The following is a 9,344-nucleotide window of genomic DNA, read 5'->3' as shown; positions in this document are numbered from 1 at the left end:
CAAGTTTAATGTAATTCCTATCCAAATCCCAGCAATATTTTTCCTGGAACAACATTGTTCTAAAATTTATACAGAAAGACAAATAAACTAGAATTGCTAAAACCACTTTAGAAAAAAGATGAAATGGGAGAATTTTAAGTTGTATTATATAGCTGCAGTAATTAAAACTCTTATACTGGCAGAGAGATAGACACATAGATCAGTGAAATAGAACAGAGAATCAGAAATACACTCATACAAAAACAACTGAATGATTTTTCACATTGTTGAAAGAACAAAATACAAATAGGAAGGAAACTCTTTAGCAAATAGTACCAGAGAAATTAGATATCTATAGGAAAGGGGTGGGAAAGAGGAAGAGAGCAAGAGAGAGCGAGAGTGAGAGAGAGAGACTCACTTAAATTTCACACCTCACAGAAAAATTAAGTCAAAATGCATCATCATAGATTTGGATGTATGTAGGTATAAAACTTTCAGGATAAAATATAAGGGAAAAATCTTTAGACTCTAGGGCTTGATAAAGTTATTAGATATGACACAAAAATCGTGATTTATAAAAGAAAAAACTGACATTTTGGACTTCATCAAAATTAAAAACTTTGTTAAAGAACCTATTATGAGGCTAAAAAAAAAAAAAATAAAGTAGAGCCTGGGAGAAAAGATTTGCAAATCACATATCTAGGAAAGGACTTAATGATATACAGAATATGTGAAGAACATTCAATACTTAAGTGAGAATAGAATTGAAAGTCCAGAAATAAGCCATCATATTTATGGTCATTTGATTTTTGACTAGGGTGCCAAACAATTTAATGGGAGAAATGATAATCATTTCAATAAATGGTGCTAGGACAACTAGATATTCTTTTACAAAAAAAAATGAAGTTAAATTCCTTCCTTACATCATATGACAATATTAACTCCAAATGGATCATAACCTAAATGTAAGAGCTAGGACTACAAAACTCTCAGAAGAAAAAACAGGAGTAAATTTCCATGATCTTGCATTAAGCAAAAGCTTCTTAGATCCAAGACCAAAAGCACAAGTGAAAAATAAAAAGATAAATTGTACACTATTAAAATTAAAACTTTGTGCTTTATGTTATACCACAAGAAAGTGAAAAGACAACTCACAGAATGAGAGAAAACATTTGCAAATTATATATCTGATAAGAGACATATCTACAATACATAAAGAACCCTTACAGCTCAATAATAAAAAGGCAAATTATCCAATTTAAAAATGGCACAAGGTTATAATATTTTATGTCAACTGTAACTGAAAAATTAATTAAAAAAAAATGGGCCAAAGGTATGGATAGAACTTTCTCCAAAGAATATACACAAGTGGCTATTAAGCACATGAAGAAATGTTCAACATTCACCAGCCATCAGTGAAATGCATATCAAAACCACAAAGAGATACCACTTCACATCCACCAGTATGGCTAGAGTTAAAAAGAGTGTTAGCAACTAATCAAAATCAGGCTCACAAATATAAAGGACAATCTGGTGATGGCCAGAGGGAGGGGGCCTGGGGAGCTGAGAGAATGGAGTGAAGGGCGAAAGAAGTACAAATTAGTAGTTGATAGATGATCACGGATATGGGGAGCATGGCACAGGGAATACAGTTAGCATTAAAGTAATGGCTAGGCGGAGAGCCAGAGGAGAGAGCTATTAGGGGAATCGTTTTATAAACTATATAAATGTCTAACAAATGTATTGTGTACTTGGAACTAATAATGAAATAAAATTTTAAAAGTGTTAGCAAGGATGTGGAGAAATTGAAACCTTCATACATTGCTGATGGGAATGAAATAGTGCAGCTGCTGTGGAAAACAGTCTGGCAGTTTCTCAAAAGATTAAACATAGTGTTACCATATGACCCAGCATTTTCACTTCTAGGTTATATACTCAAAAGAATTGAAAACTTATGTCTACACAAGAAAACAAAAATGTTCATAGAGGCATTATTCATTATGGCCCAAAGTGGAAACAATCCAAATACCCATCAACTGATGAAAGCATAAATAACATGTGGTCTATCTGTATAATGGAATGGAAAGCAATGAAGTACTGTTACATGCTACAATATGGATGAACCTTGAAAGAAAGAAGCTAGTCAAAAAGGCCCTATTGTATGATTCCATTTATTTAAAATGTCCAGAATATGTAAATCCATAGAGACAAAAAGTGGTTACCAAGGCCAGAGAGAAGGACAAGTGATTGCTAATAGGTGCAAAGGATTTCCTTTTGGGGTGATGAATGTATTCTAGAATTTGTGTTGCCCAATTTTGTGACTATACTGAAAAATACTGTATTGTACACTTTAAAAGGGTGAATCTTATAGCATGTGAATTATATCTTGGTTTAAAAAAACAAATCTCAATAGTAAAATAAACAATCTAACTAGAAAATGGCAGAAGACATTTAAGAGACGTTTTACTGAAGAGGATATAGGGATGGCAAGTAAGTCCATGAAAAGATACTTAACATCATTACCCACTACAGAAATGTAAATTAAGACCACAATGAGATATCAGTACACATCTACCACTAAAGCTAAAATAAAAAGTAGTGACAGTACCAAATGCTGGCAAGGATGTGGGGAAACTGGATCTCTCATACATCACTGGTGGGAATTAAAATGGTACAGGCACTCTGGAAAAGAGTTTGGTAGTTTCTTCAAAAACAAAATATACATTTACCATGCTATTTAGCAATTGCGCTCCTGGGCATTTATCAGAGAAATGAAATTTCTGTGCACACAGAATCTTTTATGCGAATGCTCATAGCAACTTAATTTATAATAAGCCCGAACTTGTAAACAATCGAAGTACCCTTCAATACGTGATAGTTAGATAAACTGTGATATCTATACCATAGAATACTCTCAGCAATAAAAAAGCGTGGTTTATTGATATATATAAAAATCTAGATGGATCTCAAAGGCTAAGTGGAAAGAAAGTGAATGATTTCATTTGTATAACATTCTCAAAATGACAAAATTATAGAGATGGAGAACAAATTAGTGATTACCATATAAGAATATGGCAGGGACAGAGGCATGGGCTTGACCACAATGTGACAGCACAAGGAAGATCTTGTGGTGATGAAGCAGTTCTATATCTTGATTACAATTGTTTTTACACAAATCTACAATGTGATAGAACTAGACATACACACTGTGCAAATGTCAGTGTCCTAGTTTGATATTGTACTGAAGTTATGTAAGATGCCACCATTGGAGGGAAACGGGTAAAGGGCACATGAAAACTCTCTGTGCTTTATTTGCAACTTCCCATGAATCTTAGTCATTTCGAAAGTATAAAAAAGCAAGAAAATGATAACCATAAAATTCAGAGTTTACTTCTAGAAGTGAAGAAAACAATAAACATACGGCAGATCCAAGAGAACCAGAAATACTCTAATCCTGAAGCTCGGTGGTGGGTTCATGAAATGTTTGTAGTATTATTATGTTTTCTTATGTTATATATTCTGCATAGGTCTCAAATATTACATATTATGATAAAAATATCATTAAATCATTTTATGGAAGAAGTTATATGGTTAGAGATGTTTGTGGATTTGGGGGATTGTCCTACCTTCCAGGACATAACTCTCATGAACTGTCCTATCTGGTACAATGGTGAGACTGGTTCTTCTTTAAAAGAATGTGCCTAAGAATACCTGAAGTTTCAACGGATGTTTCATCCTAAGATCTCAGAGCCAGACTGGAAGTTAACTCTACTTCATATATAAAACGACACTCCTGATCCCAGATTCCATGTGCATTAACTTTGGGGACACTCCATTCTGGAGTGATTCATATTCAAGTGAGACATCGAAATTTGTGCTGCTCTATGTTTTGTCCAGTCATTTTTTTCTTATGTAAATTCAGAATCTTATCTTTTTTTTTAATTGAATTCTGTCTTCTTTTATTTGACCAGCCTACCAACCTCACGAGGTCTTTCGTAGATTGTGTTTGGCTTAAACATTAATTATTTTCCATAGTTCAGAGTCATGTGGAATTTGAGCATGCTATCAATTGTCTTATCCATGTGTTTCATTAACGTAATTAGATATTTTCATGAATGTCATAACTGAGAGAAAAATTTAGGATTTTGAGTATTCTCATTGTAGTTTGACATTCGTTCATTAAAACCTTTCTCTGAGTTCAACCTGTTTCAAAGCAACCAAGAATTGTCATTCATCCTGTGTTTCAGTAATTTGTTAATACACACACACACACACACACACACACACACATATGTAATGAGTAATCAATGACATTAAATTATAATTTACGAATATGAAATATCTTCCTTAAAGAACCTTTATGATAATCTCATTTTAAACATATAAAAACAGAACTGCATTTTTTTAATTAAATTTTTTTATTTTTCAATGAGAGTTGACATTCAATATTATTTTATGTTAATTTCAGATGTATAGCATGATGGTTAGATATTTATATAATTTACAAAGTGATCCCCCTGATTAGTCTAGTGCTCACTTGGCACCGCACATAGTTATTACAATATTATTGACTATATTCTTTTTGCTGTAAGTCACATCCCTGTGACTATTTCGTAACTACCAATTTATACTTCTTAATCCTGTCAGGTTTTCACTCAGTCCCCAGCACCCCTCCTATCTGGCAACTCTGTTTGTTCTATGTATCTATGAGTCTGTTTCTGTTTTGCTTGTTTATTTTGTTCTTTAGATTCCACATATAAGTGAGATTATATGGTATTTGTCTTTCTCTGTCTGACTTATTTCACTTAGCCTAATACCCTACAGGTATCTTCATTTCATTGGAAATGGTAAGATTTCATTTTTGGGGGGACTTAGAAATATTCTATTGTATATATATGCCACATCTTCTTTATCTAGTCATCTATTGACAGGCACTTAGGTTGCTTCCATATCTTGGCTATTATAAACAGTGCTGCTGTGAACATAGGGGTGCATATACCTTTTTTATTTAGTGTTTTGGATTTCTTTGGATAAATACTCAGAAGTGAAGTTGCTGGATCATAAGGTAGTTCTATTTTTAATTTGTTGAGGAACTCCCATACTGTTTTCTACAGTGGATGTTTCAACTTGCAAACCTACCAACAGTGCAGGAGGGGTCCCTTTTCACCACATCCTCTCAACACCTGTTTTGTTTTATTTTTTGATTTATTGTTACTAGCCACTGATAGATGTGAGGTGACATCTTACTGTGGTTTTAATTAGCATTTCTGTTCTCTTTCTGATAGTTCATTATTGGTGGATAAAAATGTAAACAATTTCTGAATATTAACTTTGTATTCTGCTACTTTACTAAATTCATTTATCAGTTCTAATAGTTATTTTGGTGGATTCTTAAGGGTTCTCTCTATATAGAATCATGCCATCTGTAAATAATAACACTGTTAACACTGTTACTTCTTCCTTTACAATTTGGATACCTTTTATTTCTTTTTTTTTTTTTGTCTGATTGCTGTGGCTAGGATTTCAATACTATGTTGAATAAAAGTGGTGAAAGTGGACATCCTTGTCTTGTTCCTGAACTTAAGGAAAATGCTTTTAGGTTTTCCCCATTGAGTATGATGTTAGTTGTGGATTTGCCATATGTGATCTTTGTTATGTTGAGATATGTACCCTCTATTCCCACTTTGATGAGAGTTTTTATCATAAATGGATGCTGGATTTTGTCAAATGCTTATTTTACATTTGTCAAATGCTTATTCTGTTGGTATGATCATATGATTTTTATCCTTCATTTTTTTATGTAGTGTATCACATTAAGTTATTTGCAGAAATTGACCCAATCTTGCAACTTCATCATTGTATATAATATTTTTAATATATTGTTGAATTCGGTTTGCTAATATTTTGTTGAGGATTTTTGCATCTATGTTCATTAGAGGTATCAGCTTATAATTTTCTCTTCTTTTTTTTTTTGTAATGTCTTTGTTTAATTTGGGAATCATGGTAATGGTGGCCTTTAAAATAAATTTTTTGGAATAGTTTGAGAAGAATAGGTGCTAATTCTTCTTTGAATGTTTGGTAAAATTCACCTGTGAAACCATCTGGTCCAGGAATTCTGTTTGTAGGGAGTTTTTTGATTACTGATTTAATTTCCTTAGTAGTAATCAGTCGGTTCAGATTTTTCTGTTCCTTCTTGACCCAGTCTTGGGAGATTGTATGTTTCTAGGACTTTATCTATTTCTTCCAAATTGTCCAATTTGTTGGCATACAATTGTTCATAGTATTTTCTTGTAATCCTTTGTATTTCTTTGGAGTTAGTTGTCACTTCTCTTTCATTTATGATTTTATTTAATTGAATCCTCTCTCTTTCTTCTGTGATGAGTCTGGTTAAAGGTTTATCGATTTTGTTTATCTTTTCAAGGAACCAGCTCTTCGTTTCATTGATCTTTGGTATTGTTTTTTTTTTTCAACTCTATTTTGTTTATTTCCACTATGATCTTTATTAATTCCTTCCTTCTACTCATTTTGGCCTTTGTTTGCTATTCTTTTTCTTATTCCTTTAGGTGATATTGTTTTTGTTTCTTGAGGCAGACATGTATTGCTATGAATTTCCCTCTTGGACCACTTTTGCTGTGTCACATAGATTTGGGTCATTGTGTTTCATTTTCACTTGTCTCATGGTATCTTTTGATTTCTTCCTTGATCTCATTGTTAACCCATTCATTGTTTAGCAGCATTTTATTAAGCTCCATGTGTTTGTATGTTTTCCAGTTTTTTCTTGTAATTGATTTCTGGTTTCATACTATTGTAATCAGAGAATTTAATTTAAATTATCTTAAATTTATTGAGACTTGTTTTGTGGCCTAACATGCAGTCTATCTTGGAAAACATTCCATGAGCACTTGAAAAGAATGTACATTCTGCTGCTTTGGGATGAAACACTCTAAAAAATATCAATTAAATCCATTTATCTAGGGTGTCATTTAAAGCTACAGTTTCCTTGTTGATTTTCTGTCTGGAAGATCTGTCTGGGTGTCAATGAGGTATTAAAGTTCCCTACTATGAGTGTATTACTGTCTACCTCTCCCTTTATGTTAGCCAATATTTGCTTTACATATTTAGGTGCTCCTATGTTGGGTGCACAAATGTTTACTAGGGTTATGTCCTCTTGTTGAATCAATTACTTTATCATTATAAAATGTACTTCTTTGTCTTTCTTTTTTTTTTAGATGAACTTTTATCACAGTAAAGATTTTTTTTAAAGTGTACAGGTGAAACATTGAATTTCGTTAACTAATATCACCATAAGAAAGAATTGATTTAAAAAATCATTATTATTTATTTTTATTATGGTGACATCAGTTAATGAAATTCAGTAAGATTCAAGTGTACAATTCAACAGTAAGGCATATATTTTGCATTGTGTGTTCACTGCCCACAGTTAGATTTCTTTCTATTACGTCATATTTGACCTCTTTGCCCCATCTACCTCCCCCCAATCTCTTTCTTTGTCTCTTATTATCACCTTTGTTTTAAAGTCTATTTAGTCTGATATAAGCATTGCTACCCCAGCTTTTTTAATTTCCATTTGCATAAAATATCCTTTTCTATTTCTTTACTTTCAGTCTCTATGTGTCTTTTGATCTGAAGTGAGTCTCTCGTAGACAGCATATGTAAGGGGCTTGTTTTCTTCTCCATTCAGCTACTATATGTTTCAGATTGGAACATTTAATCCATTTACATTTAAAATGATTATTCAAGGTACATAGTTATTGCTATTTTATTATCATATTTATATTCTTCTTACCTTCTTCTTCTTAAAGAAGTCCTTTTAACATTTCTTATAATACTGGCTTGGTGATGATTAACTCCTTTAGCTTTTTCCTGTTGGAGAAGCTTTTTATCTCACCTCCAGTTTTAATTGATAGCCTTACTGGGTATAGTAATCTCGGCTGTAGGTCCTGGATTTTCACCACTTTGACTATTTCATGCCAATCCCTTCTGGCCTACAGAGTTTCTGTTGAGAAATCAACTGACAGTCTTATGGGAGCTCCCTTGCAAGTAGCTAGCTGCCTTTCTCTTGCTGCTTTTAGAATTCTCTCTTTGGCCTTATCTTTGGCATTTTAATTAAATGTCTTGGTGTAGGCCTGTTTAGGTTCATCATGTTTGGGACTCTGCGCTTCCTGGACTTGTATGTCCATTTCCTTCACCAGGTTAGGAAAGTTTTCCATCATTATTTCTTCAAATAAGTTCTCAATTTTTTTCTCCCTCTTCTTCTGGTACTTTTATGATGTGAATATTGTTATGCTTAATGTTATCCCAGAAATCACTTAAACTTTCCTCAATTAAAAAAAATGGGGGGCACTGTTGTGGGCCTTGGAGATATGAAACAGGCAGAAGTTCCTGCTCCCATAGAGCTTATGTCCTGAAGAGAAAAACAGTGAACAATATTTTAAAAGGATAATATATAGTACATTATGTGATCAAGAGTGCCGGGAGGAGAGAAAAAAATGGCATAGATGATAGGGGCTCTGTTCATCCCTCTGGTGACCGAATCAAAGTTATGATGGAAACAAGGAGCAGCAGCAAGGAAAAATCGCCTGGGATCTAGATGAACAAGCCATACAACTAGGGAAAAATCCAAGAAAGCACCCTACAACGGCAGAAGATAGGACGGGGCGAGGACATAGGGCTACCTGGTCTTGAGTAGCTGAGTGAGACAAAGGCTGTGGCAGCAGCAACGGCAGATACCTCTTAAAGGGGATGCATCCACAAGTGAATTTTTGTGGTGACTGACCTGCTCACCCTGAGCACCAGTGCCAATTCAGTTGCATTCAGGGGGCACCAGGGACTTACAAGGAGACATTGACAGAGTGAGAGCCAAGGCGAGATTCGCTTGGTACAGAAGTGCGGGCAGCATCCATTATTCCCCGTTGAGCCCTTCCCCCTACCAGTGCGCCGGATACAGCACCACCATAGCCGCAACATCATCAAACTGGATAACAGAGGTCGCTCTGCCCAGTGGGTTCCCTGAAACACCAACTTGCAGCCCTGCCTAAGCCACATCCAGGTGTGCCCTCGAAAAGTCAGATGCTCCTTGCTCAGCAGCGCCCAGACTCACACTGGAGGCAGCTGGCCTCGGTTTCTTGTGTGGCCTTTTGAAGCAACTATAAGCACAGCATCTGTGGATTGCTTGCTGAATCCTATCAGGTGGCCCCAGAGGGGTAGAGGCTTGGGATAAATGTGGCCTGCAGCTGAACCTCTCTCAGGACTGTGCCACTGGATACCTACTTCACAAATCCACACTAATAAGACTGGGAGACTTAAGAGCTTTGCTTAGTACATAGAAACAGACATGGGCAGGC

Source organism: Pteropus alecto, unplaced genomic scaffold (assembly GCF_000325575.1).
Source record: "Pteropus alecto unplaced genomic scaffold, ASM32557v1 scaffold124, whole genome shotgun sequence".
Lineage (NCBI taxonomy): Eukaryota > Metazoa > Chordata > Mammalia > Chiroptera > Pteropodidae > Pteropus > Pteropus alecto.
The sequence above is the reverse complement of the archived record's forward strand: the minus strand, read 5'-3'. Positions refer to the sequence as shown.